This window comes from Scyliorhinus torazame, chromosome 11 (assembly GCF_047496885.1).
Source record: "Scyliorhinus torazame isolate Kashiwa2021f chromosome 11, sScyTor2.1, whole genome shotgun sequence".
Classification (NCBI taxonomy): Eukaryota; Metazoa; Chordata; class Chondrichthyes; order Carcharhiniformes; family Scyliorhinidae; genus Scyliorhinus; species Scyliorhinus torazame.
The window spans coordinates 144,654,491-144,671,757 of record NC_092717.1 but is presented as its reverse complement, the minus strand read 5'-3'; the positions used below and the strand labels follow the sequence as shown (position 1 = coordinate 144,671,757).

The following is a 17,267-nucleotide window of genomic DNA, read 5'->3' as shown; positions in this document are numbered from 1 at the left end:
AACTAGTATGGCAGGGGGGGCGGGTACCGGAGCAATAGGTCAGAAGGTGAAAGCATTGAGGGAGAGCTAGGGAGTAGGGCCAGTATGGCTCTGAGGAAGAGCAGACAGGGAGATGTTGCTGAACACAGCGGGTCTGGTGGCCTGAAGTGCATATGTTTTAATGCAAGAAGTATCACGGGTAAGGCAGATGAACTTAGAGCTTGGATTAGTACTTGGAACTATGATGTTGTTGCCATTACAGAGACCTGGTTGAGGGAAGGACAGGATTGGCAGCTAAACGTTCCAGGATTTAGATGTTTTAGGCGGGATAGAGGGGGATGTAAAAGGGGTGGCGGAGTTGCGCTACTGATTAGGGAGAATATCACAGCTGTACTATGGGAGGACACCTCAGAGGGCAGCGAGGCTATATGGGTAGAGATCAGGAATAAGAAGGGTGCAGTCACAATGTTGGGGGTTTACTACAGGCCTCCCAACAGCCAGCGGGAGATAGAGGAGCAGATAGGTAGACAGATTTTGGAAACGAGTAAAAACAACAGGATTGTTTTGATGGGAGACTTCAACTTCCCCAATATTGACTGGGACTCACTTAGTGCTAGGGGCTTAGGGGGCATCCAGGAGGGCTTCTTAAAACAATATGCAGATAGTCCAACTAGAGAAGGGGCTGTACTGGACCTGGTATTGGGGAATGAGCCCGGCCACGTGGTAGAAGTTTCAGTAGGGAGCATTTCAGGGACAGTCACCACAACTCAGTAAGTTTTAAAGTGCTGGTGGACAAGGATAAGAGTGGTCCTAGGGTGAATGTGCTAAATTAGGGGAAGCTAATTATAACAATATTAGGTGGGAACTGAAGAACCTAGATTGGGGGCGGATGTTTGAGGATAAATCAATATCTGACATGTGGGAGGCTTTCAAATATCAATTGAAAGGAATTCAGGACCAGCATGTTCCTGTGCGGAAAAAGGATAAATACGGCAAATTTTGGGAACCTTGGATAACGAGAGATATTGTAGGCCTCGTCAAAAAGAAAAAGGAGGCATTTGTCAGGGCTAGAAAGCTGGGAACAGACGACACCTGTGTGGAATATAAGGAAAGTAGGAAGGAACTTCAGCATTGGTTGGGGCATTGAGTATAAGAATTGGCAAGTCATGTTGCAGCTATAAAGGACCTTAGTTAGGCCACACTTGGAGTATAGTGTTCAATTCTGGTCGCCACACCACCAGAAGGACGTGGAGGCTTTAGAGCAGGTGCAGAAGAGATTTACCAGGATGTTGCTTGGAATGGAGGGCATTAGCTATAAGGAGCGGTTGAATTAACTCGGTTTGTTCTCACTGGAACGACGGAGATTGAGGGGTGACCTGATAGGGGTCTACAAAATTATGAGGGTCATAGACAGAGTGTATAGTCAGAGGCTTTTTCCCCAGAATAGAGGGGTCAATTACTAGGGGGCATAGGTTTAAGGTGCGAGGGGCAAAATTTAGAGGAGATGTACGAGGCAGGTTTTTTTTACACAGAGGGTAGTGTGTGCCTGGAACTCGCTGCCGGAGGTGGTGGTGGAAGCAGGGACGATAGTGACATTTAAGGGGCATCTTGACAAATACATGAATAGGATGGGAATAGAGGGATACGGACCCAGAAAGTGTAGAAGATTTTAGTTTAGACGGACAGCATGGTCGGCGCAGGCTTGGAGGGCCGAAGGGCCTGTTCCTGTGCTGTACTTTTCTTTGTATGTCTGCTCACAGATTGACGATTTTGCTATATTTCTTTTACTTCTCCAGGGGTCTGCCTGCGTAGTTCTGACCTCCTCATTGCCAGTTTTCTTTGTGGTGTTTTTAAAAGATGGGCTTGCTGACCACAAAGATATAAGCAAGCAAGAGCTTTATTGGAAGGGTGTTTACCCTGCAGGTTCATAGAATCATAGGATTTACAGTGCAGAAGGAGTCCATTCAGCCCATCGAGTCTGCACTGGCCCTTGGAAAGAGCAGCCTACCCACGTCCCCACCTCCACCCAATCCCCGTAACCCCACCCAACCTTTTTGGACTCTTCAGGGCAATTTATCATGCCCAATCCACCTAACCTGCACATCTTTGGACTGTGGGAGGAAACTGGAGCACCCGGAGGATACCCACGCAGACACGGGGAGAACGTGCAGACTCCGCACAGACAGTGACCCAAGCCGGGAATTGAACCTGGGATCTTGGAGCTGTGAAGCAACCGTGCTAACCACTGTGATACCATGCTGCCTATGGTCCTAACAGAAGTTGTTAGGATAAACTGCCGTTTGCCCAGTCAAAAGGCCAATGGCATCATAAATATGCCACATGATCAGACTCTTAAAGTGACCTTGTTCCAACGTGGAACATACATGTGGCATTCAAGGGCCCAATCAAAACTGGAATCAATGAGAACCTGGGGAGCACGTTCTGCTGGTTGGAGTCATACCAGCACAAAAGAAAATGCTTGTTGGAGGTCCGTCACCTCAGCCCCAGGACATCCCTGCAAGAGTTCCTGAGGGTAGTGTCCAGGCCCAACCATCTTCAGCTGCTTCATCGATGGGCTTCCTTCCATCATAAGGTCAGAAGTGGGGATGCTTACTGATGATTGCACAATGTTCTACATCATTTGTCATTCCTCAGACACTGAAGCAGTTCATGTTCAAATGCAGCAAGACCTGGACAATATACAGACTTGGACCAACAAGTGGCAATTTACATTCGAGGCACACAAGTGCTAGGCAATGACCAGCGCCCCATGACATTCAATGACATTTCCATTGCTGGATCTCCCACTATAAATATCCTGGGGGTTACTGTTGACCAGAAACTGAACTGGATTAGCAATTTCAATACTGTGCCTCCAAGATCAGGTCAGAGACTAGGAATTCTGTGTCGAGTATCTAACCTCCTTATATTATTTCTTATGTCCTAATAAAGCTCGTAGTCTTCCAGTTGAAGTAAATGCTTCATTGAGTAAGTTTGTTCTCTCTCCAGAACTTATGCTAGATGTTACATGAGAGCTGTCCGTCTGTGTCCTGCCACTAGCTACCGTTCCTGTGAAGAGAGAGGTCCTGGATCCCGTCCGTCTATTTTATACCTCTCTGGTGCTCCCTCCAGAGATTACTTAGTTGTAGTGCATTCACATTGCCCCTTGAATACATGCAGATGTTCAGATCACTATATCCCCCTTTTTTCTTTTTACACATTTTCTGTACGGTGTTAAGGAAAATTGTACAAAACAGGTAGATAAATGGTGATATGTACAAGTTGTGATGATATTGAGAATTATACAAAGCCTATTAATATTTATGAGTCCACTCAATCTAAAAAATTTTAATGAGTCCAAACATTATACATTTATTCGGTTGAATTTCTTTCTTCTTCTGTTGTTGAGGTGGTCATGTTGATGTTGTAATGTTTTTGTGAACGTCGTCAATGTTTTGTGTTTAAGTAGCCAACAAGTCATCATGAGGTGTTCGAATGATCAAACCACTTTTGTTTGACGTGGACTTTTTCCTGTGCTTGTGGTATTGATTCTGGATGTCATCCGCCTTGTCTGACCTGGACTTTTTCCTGTGCTTGCGGTATTGATTCTGTATGGCATCTGCCTTGAAAACTGGTTTGCTGTTTTTTTGTAGAGCAGATATGAATTTGAGAGATTTGTTGTCATGCCAGGTGATGTTTGTACTCTTGCCATTGTTTTGGACTGTGCTGTTACATGGTACAACTCTGCATATGAAGGACAATGTTGTAGAGGTCATTGTTTCATTGTTGTTGTTTCTGTCACTTCTGTCTTTGTTGTTTTCATTGTTGTTCTTGTTTTTGTCATGCTTGTTGTTTCTGTTTTTGTTGTTGTTCTTGTTGTTTTTGCAGTGCTAGTTGTTTCTGTTGTTGTGCTTCTTGGTGTTGTTCTTGTGGTATTTGTTATTGTACTCGTTGTGCTCAATGACTGTTCGTGTGGATAATTTAAGTCATTCTCAAAGTTATTGATATCAGTGTCCTTTGTGGTATCTGATGTTTCATTGAGCGTTTTGACTTGAGGATTGTGAGAATGATCTTATGTTGCATTGATCCTGGTGACATCAGTCATTTGTGGTTGATGTGATTCCGCTTTGATTCCGCTTTGATTCCTTGGTGCTCCTCTTCTGGAGTAATTTCAGGTTGATTTGCTTCCTCGTTGATCTCTTGGTGCTCCTCTTCTGGAGTCAACGTAGTCAAGATTTCAGTTTCTTGTGGTTGTCAAGAGTAGATGAGGTTTTAATTGATGCGGTCTCACTGGACTCAGGAGTAGTTTTACTTTGATTGTTGAGTGCTTCTGTACAGGCGAGCTGAGATCTGTCCGTCTCGCTATGATCTTGCACATCGTGTATGTTGACTGTGATCACATTGTCAATATTCTCACATACAGTCGGCAGACATTCATTGCCTTCTTGTTGATTAAATGAGCTGGGTACACTTTCATAGTCTTCTTTTTGTTGTTCAAATCAGCTGGGTAGACTATCATAGTCTGCTTCTGGCTGCTCAAATAAGGTGGATAGACCTTCATAGTCTTCTTCATGCATGGTTATCACTCTGGAGTCTTTAATTGCTTCCATTCTGGAGTCTGTCAACGAGCTCTCTGTGGAGGCTTACGACGCTCTCCCTGTGGAGTCTTTCATTGCTCTCTGTGTGGAGTCGTGAAGTTCTCTCTCTGTGGAGTCGATCTGTGCTCTCTCAACGGAGGCGGTCAGGACTCTGTGTGGCGTTGTTTTCTTCTTAGATATTTGACAGGTTGCTGTCATCCAATGTGTCAATGATCTGCCATTGCATCATGGTATTGGATTCATCTACCATGAGTAGATTCGTGTTGAGCTTTTCAACCGTGTTGCTGATGCTATTATGATCTTATCCGAACAACTCAGCCATGTCTGAGTCGTATTCTTTGATAAACAAGTCATCTTCTGTGGTTTTTGATTTGTTTTTGTGCTCTTCCTTTTTAATTAACAAATCTTCTTCTTTGGCTTCGGATTTGTTATTGAGCTCATCACTTTTTATCAACAAATCATCTTCATCAGTTTTGGATTTGTTAATTTGCTCTTCACTTTTTATGCTGCAATTTGCTAGTTCCATGGTGCTGTGAAGGTTATTTTCAACTTTTTGTTGAAATTCAGGCATTGTTGTGACTTTGGAGGTTAGATTTTTTGGGTTTTATACCTTTAAGAGTCTTAATTGTGATTTGTGGGCATTTCCCCTTTAAGTGGGCGTGATCGGAGTTTTCTGACGTCATGACACTCGTGAGATCATGCGTACTAATTGATTGAGCATGTGCAAATCAATCATCGGGCGTTGTGTGCTTTTTCTTCAACAGCGCAAGCGCGGCTTGTGCATGCATAGTTCGATCTTCGCCCAGTGCATCTTTTCTCAACTGTGCATGCGTGGCTTCGGTTTCCTGCGTATATACAGAACGGAATTTTGCTGATTTGCGTCTTTTGTTGATGTGCGCATGTGCGGACAGTTTTGAATCAGAGGCGCCATGATGAAGAAGCGTTTGAACACAGAGACTCCATTTTAAGTTTCTCAGCCTCGTAGAGAGCGTGCTTTGCGATCTTTTTCCAACTGCGCATGCGCGGCTTGTGCATATGCAGAACGATCTTCGCCTAGTGCATCTTTTCGCAACTGCGCATGCGTGACTTCGGTTTCCTGCGTCTGCACAGAATGGAATTTTGCCGATATGCGTATTTTGTTGATGTGCACATGTGTGGACAATTTTGAATCAGAGGCGCCATAATGAAGAAGCGTTTGAACACTGAGACTCCATTTTAAGTTTCTCAGCCTCATAGAGAGCGTGCTTTTTTGTGAAAACGCAAGGTACTGATTATTAATTTTTTCTTGCGATTTACACTTTTCAATCGCGATTTCCAGCGTTAAACCTTTGTTTTAATAATGATTGTTTGAGTTTCGCATCACTTAGTCCCTGTACAATTTGGTCTCTGAGCATTGAATGTCTTAAAGCAGCATAGTTACAAGTGTTATATATTATTTCTTGTGTCCTAATAAAACTCGTAGTCTTCCAGTTGAAGTAAATGCTTTATAAAGTAAGTTTGTTCTCTCTCCAGAGCTTAAATTGATGTTACATCTGAGCTGTCTGTCTGTGTCCTGCCACTAGCTGCAGTTCCTGTAAAGAGTGAGATCCTGGATCCCGTCCATCTATTTTATACCACTCTCGTGCTCCTTCTAGTGATCACTTAATTGTAGTGTTTTTACATTAACCCCTTGTATACATGCAGACGACTACACTCCTGATTCCCCAAAGTCTGTCCACCATCTATAATAATAATGATAATAATCTGTATTGTCACAAGTAGGCTTGCATTAACTCTGCAATGAGGTTACTGTGAAAAGCCCCCAGTCGCCACAATTTGGTGCCTGTTCGGGTACACGGAGGGAGAGAATTCAGAATACCCAAATTACCTAACAGCACATCTTTTGGGACTTGTGGGAGGAAACCTGAGCACCCGGAGGAAACCCATGCCGACACAGGGAGAACGTGCAGACTCCACACAGACAGGGACCCAAGCCGGGAATCGAACTTGGGACCCTGGAGCTGTGAAGCAACAGTACTAACCACTGTGTCACCGTGCCTCCCAGTCAAGAGCGTGATGGAATACTCCCCATTTGTCTGGGAGAGTGCAGCGCCAACAACACTCAAAAGGCTTGACATCATCCAGGACAAAGCAGCCCACTTGACTAGCAACCCATCCAAAAACACTCGCTCTCTCCACTACGACGCATAATTGCAGAAGCGTGTACCACTTACAAGATGCACTGCAGGAACTCATCAAGGCCCCTTAGACAGCACCTTCCAAACCCACAACCTCTACCATCTAGAAGGACAAGAGCAGCAGATACCTGGGATCCCCACCACCTGGACGTTCCCCTCCAAGTCACTCACCACCCTGATTTGGAAATATGTCACTGTTCCTTCTCTGTTGCTGAGTCAAAATCCTGGAATTCCCTCCCTAACAACTTTGTGGGTGCACCTACACCATTTGGACTTCATGAAGGAAGAGCAGTTCATGAAGGAAGCTCACCACCACCTTCTCAAGAGCAATTAGAGATGGGCAATAAATGCTTGCCCAAACAGTGAAGTCCCCATCCCGTCAATCATTTTTTTTTTAAATTAAAGAAATTTAGAAACTTCTTCTGATTTAATGGGGTCGACATTGTGATCAAGGGATCGAGAATGGTTCAAACAGTGTGAAGATGTACCTGTGTGATATTTATCAACCAAATGAAATGTTTGGGGGTCTTTTAACAGTCAAAATGGTGCATTCTGAAACAATCAATAGGGACACTGCCTGTGAGGGGTGGCATTGCCTCTGACTGCTCACAGAGTTCACCATTCAGGGAGTAACCAATCCCTGAACACCACAGGTTTTGAACACTGGCACAGGCGGGTATAACAAGGGCATACCTTTCCTTTGTTCCTTGCTGGACAGCTGGATGTAGTTCAACAGTTCAGAAGTTACTTGTTTTCCCCTGGGCATCTGAACAGTGCTCCAGGTGTGAACAGGGACTAGAGTATTGAGAGTATTGTTCAGAGAGCATGAAACCTTTAGTCTCCTAGTTAAGTTAAAGAGAGAGGGCCTCGGTGAAAGAGACCAGTTAGTTTTCTCTGCACTGAAGTAAAGTGATCAAGAAATTGGGCTGCAATGCAGGGGGTGGTGAAGAGGATTCAGCTGTGTGGGTACCATCCACATAACTGGATGTGTAAACCATTGATCTCATAGTATAAATTAAGACAGGGAACAGGATGAAAGTTCCCCTGTTTTAAAGGTAAAACACGAACTGAATTAGGAGAATTCTGTTTCTATGGGATATTTATAAAATTAGTTTTTTTTTTAAATCTTTATTGTCACAAGTAGGCTTACATTGCAATGAAGTTACAGTGAAAAGCTCCTAGCTGCCACAATCCGGCACCTGAAAGGTACACAGAGGGAGAATTCAGAATGTCCAAATTGAATTGAAATAAATCAATCTAAACGTCCTGTTTTTCATTGAAAGGTTCTGCATGATGTTATTCGCTTTCATCAGCTTTCAATGTGCAATTCATATTGTTATGGGCGAGGTGTTTTCAGAACCCCAAAATGTATCATGGAGTTCAACCAACCTCTCGCTTTAATGTATTTGTTGTTTTTCCCAGCACGCGGCTTTTTCCCTCGGTGTGGGATTACAATTGTGGACACGTGGGTTTTTAAACACAAAACACTGTTTATTCCATGAACTCAACTTAACATCTTAAATAAACGTTGGATCTCTTAACACACCTTATTTCAAAGATAACTCTGAAAATATTGCAACAGTAAATAACTCCTTAGAATGTTCCTTCAAACTTCCAAGAGACTTAACACCTTTAAACAGAATCACATCAGGTTAAAGGCTTTACTTTAAATCACCCAAATGATCCAGAGATAGTCTTTCATGGCAGAGAGCCAGCTCACTGTAAAGCACAGACACACACCCAGCTCTTTTCAAAACTTGCAGCTCTCTGGAAACACAGACACACACACACTGCTTTTTAAACTGAAACTAAAAACCTGCAAACTGCTGACCTGAGCTCAGCCCCACACACTCTCTGACATCACTGTTTTCTTAAAGGTACATTGCTTAAACATCCATGTCTTAAAGGTACCCTCACATGACAATATTCTTTTGATTTTGAAACATCGGGTGCAATTCTCCAACCTCATTGCGTTCTCGCTCGAACAAAACAAAGCCGGTGAACAGCAGGAGAGGCCGAAAACAACAACCGTGCCAGACGCTAAACAATTTGCTATGCAACCAGCTCGCTCCCATCTGTGAAATCGGTATTTCGCCGTAGAATGGTAAGAAACCAATTATCACCACTTAAGCCCCATTTCCATACAATTAATGAGCCAAGGAGCCAACAGCCTCCCATCATTCAGCGGCCTCCCCATCAAGTGCTCATGCTGGCGCCGATTAGAATGCCATTGAAAAACGTGAACCTGGAGGACGGGCTTCTGTGGGGGCCGAGGAGCGGAGCAGCCATCTTTGCCCACAGGCAAACAGCCCTGTATGTTCAAGGACAGCAGTTGCTGTTTTGCATTCGCGAAGACTTCATCCTTTGTCTGCCATGACCACCTTCGATGTTTTTTCAGTAACATTTTGGGCGGAATTTAACAGAAAAATTTCTGGGTTCATTTGTGGTGGGTTTTTCAGGGGTTTCCTGTCTGTTATGCTGGCGAGTTCCCCACCGTTATCAAACAACTCGTTTTTGGGCCCTGGGGTGTTTCTGGATTTACTGACCACACCGCTGCATATTTTTGGTGATGGAGGGGGCCCACCAGAGAGATCTACTAACTTAATCAGTAAATGTGTGAACGACTGCGAGCCAGCAAAAGCAGCACCTATGTTCCCCAACCGGAAGCCATGGTTTATCGGGAGATTGACTCCATACTGAAGGACAGATCTGAGGCGTTCAAGTCAGGCAACCCTGACCTGGACAAAAAACCCAGGTATGACCTCCGCAAAGCCATCCGGGATGCCAAGAGAGAATATCAGACCAAGCTAGAGTCTCAAACTAGCGTTACAGACTCTCGTCTGTTGTGACAAGGCCTAAACAACATAACGGGCTACAAAGCAAAGCCGAGCAGTATCTCCAGCAGCAGCGCACCCCTCCTTAAAGAATTCAATGCATTCTGTGCTCGGTTTGAGCAGGAAACCATCAATCCACTGATGACTGCCCAAGCAGCCCAAAACACACACATACCCACCGTTACAGATTCCAAAGTCAAATCAGCCTTCCTGAAAATGAGTCCTTGGAAGGAGACGGATCCGAACGGAATCCCTAGTCGTGCACTCAGAGCCTGTGTGGACCAGCTGGCAGATGTGTTCGTGGACATGTTTAACCTGTCCCTACTCCACTCCGAGCTCCCCACCTGTTCAAGAAGACCACCATCATACTGGTGCCAAAGAAGAACCAGGCAACGTGCCTCAATGACAATCGTCCAGTGGCCCTGACATCAATCGTAATGAAGTGCTTCGAGAGGTTGGTCATGAAGCGCATCAACTCCATACTCCTAGAATGCCTAGATTGACTGCAATTTGCTAACTGCCGCAACCGGTCCACAGCAGACGCCATCTCCCTGGCCCTACACTCATCCCTGGAGCAATCCCTGGAGCATCTCAACAACAAGGACTCCTACATCAGACTCCTATTTATTGACTACAGGTCCGCCTTCAACACCATAATCCCAGCCAAGCTGGGATCAAAGCTCCCAAACCTAGGGCTCCTCACTCTGCAACTGGATCCTCGATTTTCTGACCCACAGACCACAATCAGTAAGAATAAACAACAACACCTCCTCCTCGATAGTCCTCAATACCGGGGCCCCGCAAGGCTGCGTACTTAGCCCCCTACTATACTTCCTATACACACACGACTGCGTGGCAAAATTTGCTTCCAACTCCATCTACAAGTTTGCTGACTCACAATCATAGTGGGTTGGATCTCTAACAACGACGAGTCAGAATTATCATGGGAGAGTCCCTTTGAGAAATGTTTTTGTCTTATCAGATGGCTTCAGTGATGTCATTGTGTGGGTAGAGCTGGGCTGTGGATCGGAGTTTTACTTACACTTTGAGTTTGAACTGGTTTGTACAGCACAGGCTGGAAAAGAAGTTTTTTTTTTCTATCTGCATTTTAAAAGCTGTTTCCAGACTGCCTGATAACTTGAGAAATAATTATTTTCTGGGAGAAATTCAAACCTGCTGCTTTGGAAAGGACACAAGTGCATCCAAACCAGGTCTTGAGTGCTGTGTGCATGGTTTTCTGGTTTGTGGGATCTTGTTATTAAAATGGAACAGCTTAAGGCGGAAATTTATTAAGGGTTATACATAGATTACTGTAGCTGTGTGGGGTATTTATGTTGGTAGTGGATCAAAATGCTTACTGTGCGTGTTTATAAAAATGTTAACTAAATTCGTAGAATAAACTTTGTTTATGATTAAAAGTGCTCAAAGCGTCTGTTGAATAACACCTGAAAGGGAGGCCCTAGTGCTCATCGTAACCAAAATAAAGAAACAGTTGTAGGTCAGGTGAACTCCATGATTTACTTTGGAGTTTTCTAAACCCTGGCCCATAACAGAATACAGGAGGGAGATAGAGAACCTGGTGGAGTGATGCTACAACAACAATCTCTCCCTCAATGCCAGCAAAACTAAAGAGCTGGTCATTGACTTCAGGAAGCAAATTACTGTACACACCCCTGTCTGCATCAATGGGGCCGAGGTGGAGATGGTTGACAGCTCTAAATTCTTAGTTGTGCACATCACCAACAATCTGTTCTAGTCCACCCATGTCGACGCTACCACCAAGAAAGCACAACAGCGCCTATACTTCCTCAGGAAACTAAGGAAATTTGGCATGTCCACATTAACCCTTACCAACTTTTACAGATGCACCATAGAAAGCATCCTATCTGGCTGCATCACAGCCTGTTATGGCAACTGCTCGGCCCAGGACCGCAAGAAACTTCAGAGAGTCGTGAACACAGCCCAGTCCACCACACAAACCTGCCTCCCATCCATTGACTGTATCTACAACTCCCGCTGCCTGGGGAAAGCGGCAACATAATCAAAGACCCCTCTCAGCTGGTTTACTCACTCTTCCAACTTCTTCCATCGGGCAGGAGATACAAAAGTCTGAGAACGCAAACAAGCAGATTCAAAAACACCTTCTTCCCTGCCGTCACCAGACTCCTAAGTGGCCCTCTTATGGACTGACCTGATTAATACTACTCCTGTATGCTTCACCCGATGCCAGTGCCTACGTATTTACATTGTGTACCTTGTGTTGCCCTATTATGTATTTTCCTTTTATTTTATTTTATTATCATGTACTTAAATGTACCGGGGCAGCACGGTAGCATTGTGGATAGCACAATTGCTTCACAGCTCCAGGGTCCCAGGTTCGATTCCGGCTTGGGTCACTGTCTGTGTGGAGTCTGCACATCCTCCCCGTATGTGTGTGGATTTCCTCCGGGTGCTCCGGTTTCCTCCCACAGTCCAAAGATGTGCAGGTTAGGTGGATTGGCCATGATAAATTGCCCTTAGTGTCCAAAATTGCCCTTAGGGTTGGGTGGGGTTACTGGGTTATGGGGATAGGGTGGAGGTGTGGACCTTGGGTAGGGTGCTCTTTCCAAGAGCCGGTGCAGACTCGATGGGCCGAATGGCCTCCTTCTGCACTGTAAATTCTATGATAATCTATGATTAAAGATTTGTTTGAGCTACTCGCAGAAAAACCTTAGTACATGTGACCATAAACAAATCCAAAATCCAAATCCCTGCCATTGTTAACAAGTTTTCCTGGTGACAATACCCCTCATCACCAGGAAGCCTGTGCACCAGTATGGGACCGGAATTCCCCATCACCGTGAATAGCCGGTAAATCCTGCCATTGGAACGTTTTCAACACTTGGGAGCTGAACTCAGAGATTGGGCTGCCATTTTGGAAGGGCGCCCTGAACTCTAAGTGAGCTTGTGGGTCCTCCACACTACCCACTCATGAGAATATCACTCTCCACACACAGAAGCAATATCACTCCCCACACACATGAGCACTACCTCACATGCCCCCAAGGGCACCTGGGTGCCAGCCTGACACTGCCAAGGTGCCTTGATGACATCTAGCAGGGACACTGCCAGGCTGGCACTACCCAGGTGCCCAAATGGCATTGTCATCTAGCAGGGACACTGCCAGGCTGGCACTACCCAGGTGCCCAGGTGTCATTGCAAGCTGGCAGGGGCACTGTAAGGCTGGCACTGACAAGGTGCCAAGCTAGCATTTTTTGTGCACCTGTGATCGGGCCGGCAGGGTGCCCTGCACGGTTGTGGGGGGTGCAGAGCGGCTTGGTGACCCCCTTATAGTGAGGTGGGGCGTGAGAGGGTATAGGGGTCGCATATGGGATTTGAGAGATCGGAGCGCCATTTTTAAATGCCGTCCCGATCTCTCGCTGCAGTGAGGGGCTCCAGCAAATGGAACTCGCTGGAAACGGGGCTAAGTGCACGGTAGCACAGTGGTTTGCACTGTTGCTTCACAGCGCCTGGGTCCCAGGTTCAATTCCCGGCTTGGGTCAATGTCTGTGTGGGTTTCCTCCGGGTGATCCGGTTTCCTCCCACAAGTCCCGAAAAACGTGCTGTTAGGTAATTTGGACGTTCTGACTTTTCCCTCTGTGTACCCGAACATGCGCCGGACTGTGGTGACTACGGGCTTTTCACAGTAACTTCATTGCAGTGTTACTGTAAGTCCCGGCTAATCGTGCGCTGCGGACTCTGCACCCATTCGGATAGACCGCACCCTCTGTCTTTGAAACCAAAGGTACATTATTCCATTCCAGCAAACGTATGTTGCATGATTCCCATGGTCAAATACGAAGGGTTCCTTCTACAATACCATTAACCCACCTTCTCCCTTACAGCACTGCACTGCTCAGACATGGACCAAACTTTCTGCCCTCAACTATCCTTGCTGTTCATCCAAACTGTTTGAGTTGAAGAATATGATAAAATCCTCATGCCATTTGTTCTGAACTTGTTTTCCACAGTGCTAAACCCTCATATCCCATTGCTCTGGTGCCGATGAAATGATTGTGCATGGTTTATTCTCTTTCTCCCACAATATATTCCAGAATATTCTCGCTGAGATATAACTGTAGAAAGGGAAGCTATTTTTATTGGAGCACGGTCCCTGTAAATAGATTCAGGGTTTCATTCTAACCATCTAGGTGTCATGATATGCAAACATGCAGCTAATGAACACATAGAATAGGACACGACCAATGAGCAGTCAGGACACTCAGGGGTGGTATCTCACTATAAAAGGGATGAGGCACTCACACCCCACCTCTTTCCACAGACCAACATCTACAGAGTGAGACAGGGTGTATCCTCAGCATCACACCCCAGCACGTGGCTCAGAGCAAGGCTGGTTCAGTTAGACTGAGTTACTACATTTAGATTAGCAGAGAGTCGAACTCATTGAGAACTGTGCTAATAGTTCAATAAAACACATTGAACTCACTTCAAAGTCTGGAGCATCTTTTACTCAAAGCTGCATCAAGTGGCAGCTTGTGTTATTCCAAATTACATAACACAACATTAAGCATCCATTTATAGCGATTCCTTTTGATTGAAACAAAAATAAGAAGGCAAACGTTTTACTGGAAAGTTGTTACTAAATGAATGCTATTATGGATCACAGGAAATAAAGTGCCTCCAGAAACTTGCTTAAAATGTAATTAAGCAGCTGTCTATTTAATTTTGCATTAAATTGCAGCCATCTGACAACCAAATGAATGGGAAGAAACTATTATCGATGGCACTTTCCATTAAGAAGTGCAAGATCTGGACTTTCTAATGACAGGACTATAATGTTCTTTTTTGAATAATATACCATGTGATACCAATGAGCTATTTATTGTAATTACTGGATAACACACCCATTATAATCAGCACTGTAAGATTTCATGAGGCGAAGAGCTGAAAAAAATGAAGTGCCCAGCAATATTTGCATAAATCCCCTCTCTACCTCCAATTTACCCACTACTCTTTGTAATTCCAACCCTCATCATGGTTTGTTTGCTATTGTCTGATGCTTTCCAGGCTGATGTCATTTTTCCTTGCACATTTTTCTAGCAGTGGTTGTAAGTTTGTGTAAACCTCCAGTGGGTGGCCTTCCCACTGCCTACCTGGCCGCACCCTATCATTCTGAAATTTTACCGGGGACGAGGCTGGCATCGGGCAGCCTGCCTGCCCTTGAGGCTATTGAGGCCCTTAATTAATGGCCTGGAGCTCTCTTCAGATGGAAATTCCTATCAGGAATGGGAAAAAAGTCTCACTTTAAAGCAATTAACCCAGATCCGAGGCAATTAACCCAGATCCGAGTGTTAATTTGCTGAAGGGCAGCTGTTGGAATCATGAGCAGGCTCCCCCTAAACATTTAGACCACTGGGGATGCGGGGACCATGGCGTGCCGAGATATCCAGCCCTTGATCCCGACAACCTTCTCCACCACATGAGTCTTGGACATCTCTGCACTCTAATTCTGGCACCTTACACATCCCCAAATTCAATCACTCCACCATTAAAGGCTGCGCTGCCAACTGTGTTGTCCCTTAGCTTCATAGTTCCTTCTCTGAGCCTCCCTATCTTTCTTTACAGTGATCCTTAAAATCAATCGCACTCATGTTAAACTCCTTGTGATGTGTTAAAGATGCTGTATAAATGCACTCCTCTTGGATTCTCTGGTGGATAGTGGTGAAATACGTGCTCATCTCTGACCTCCCTCTGACAGGTAATGGTGCCGGGTTCCCGTCTTTCAAGAGCAGTAGCAATTCGAGCTGCGGTGACATTGTGTGGGTAGTTGGGAAAATACAAGGCCGGAGTTTGCATTGTGACACCTGCTGATGATATAATAATGCATGCAAATCAGGCTTGCTCCTTTCCTGGCTGTCAGTCTGGTTGTGTCATTGGAGGGGAGCTGGGAATATCACAAACCAAAATCTTGCTGGTGCGAATCCCGATTCTTGGGAGATTGTGGCCATGGGCTGGATTCACTGCACCCCAACGCCGAAATCGCATCCGGCGCCGGGGCGGAGAATACAGTTTCATGCATGGATTCGGGACCGGCGGCGGTTCCTCGATTCTCCGGCACCCGAAAAGCGGCGTACTCGGGGAGTACGCTGCGCCGCCTATCCCCTACTTGCGGCCATTGCCAGAGGCCCCCCCCCCCCCCCGCTATTTTCCGCCTCTGACCAGCCGAATTCCCGACGGCATGGACCACTCATGGTCCTGCCGTTCGGGATGCCCGCGTGCTGGCTGCGGACTCAGTCCTCAGCCGCCATGGTTGGGGTGGGCCGATTGGAGGGCGGGGAGGGGTCTCATACGGGACCGGTGTATTTTTGAGCGGTCCGGGTCAGGCAGGCGGCTGATCGGGGGCACTATTTCTGCGGTCCAGCTCCGTGGTCTGAGTCCACCATGAAGCACGGCGCAGCCGCTAGAGGCCGCCACAGTACGCATGCGCGGCCTCTGACCTGGAAGTGCGGAGGGTCCTATCTGCAGCTGGAGCTGCGAGCCTCATGACGGCTCCCTGCTAGCCCCCTGCAGTGCTGTGGATATGTGGCCTTTTGACACCAGTTTTTCTGGCGTAAAAGATCAGTTTTCACGTCAGCGTGGAGACATAGCCCCTGAAACAGAGGATCCAGCCCCATTACGGAAATTGCACCAATGGCTAACACAGCTGCTAAATCACGGCCGCTTAATCGCAGCCAATATCTTTATTGCCAGTGCTGGTCTCCTGTTCTCATCATTACCAGCAAGCTCTGCACACAGCAGAAGGCACCGGCAGCATTGTTGTTAGATCACTGGATGTAGGCAGCCTGTATTTTTCTTACAGGCAGGCTACTTCTTACAGGGAAGGTGCAAAAGATTGTTGCAAAGGACGTTTTTGCAAATGGAACAAGAGCCATACAGAGGGATCCAGACTAATAGATGCTTTAGTTGTTTATATGTGAAGGAGAATGGATACCATGGGTTAAATTTTCAGACTAGCCAAGATTGTGAAGAGAGGTGAACAAGGCCCAAAAGCAAGCCAGTTTCCGAATCCTATTCCTGGTGCCAGCCATCTTTGCCGAGGCAGGTTCAGGACTGGCCCACCGCATGGAGGTGAGAAGCCAATTAGGTTTACTAAAAGCATTTTTAAACAGAATTAAAGGCAGGCGGGCACTGGTCACCTGGGTGCACATACAACCAAAGGTCACCCTTTGATGATTTTTTGTCAGTTATCCCCAGCTTCCAAGCCCTCAACAGTGCAGGCCTGGCTGCTGACTCTGTTTTTCATTTGATGTTTTCAAAAAGCTTGTGAGTGTGCCTCCATGTTGAAGCACCCTCTCAGTTACTACCCTCAACTGCAGACTGCTGCTCCCCTCAAGCTAGAAATCCTTTAATTGGCTCTCCAGCATTTGAGAGCTCTCTACTATCCATAATAGGACAGAAAATCCATCTCCATGCCACGCAAGGAAACGTCACCATGAAAAACCCAAAGAGCGACTGCTTCCCCCTAGAGTGCATGTTCAAGGCCTGGAAACAGTCCCAGCTCCTGTCCCTCCTCCCCACAGGGAAAGCCCAGTCCGTTGAGTCTGCAAGTAATGGCTTGGGAAAGGCACAGGTGACCAGGGCAGTCTATCCAGAGTCCTGACCCGAACACGTGGTGGCAG

General features: G+C 46.0%; 1 protein-coding gene across 3 annotated transcripts in view; it reads right to left on the bottom strand.

Annotated features, from left to right (window-relative positions):
• kcnq3 (potassium voltage-gated channel, KQT-like subfamily, member 3) overlaps positions 1-17,267 on the bottom strand; it is a 609,891-nt gene that overhangs the window by 424,223 nt on the left and 168,401 nt on the right. The window lies entirely within an intron of this gene.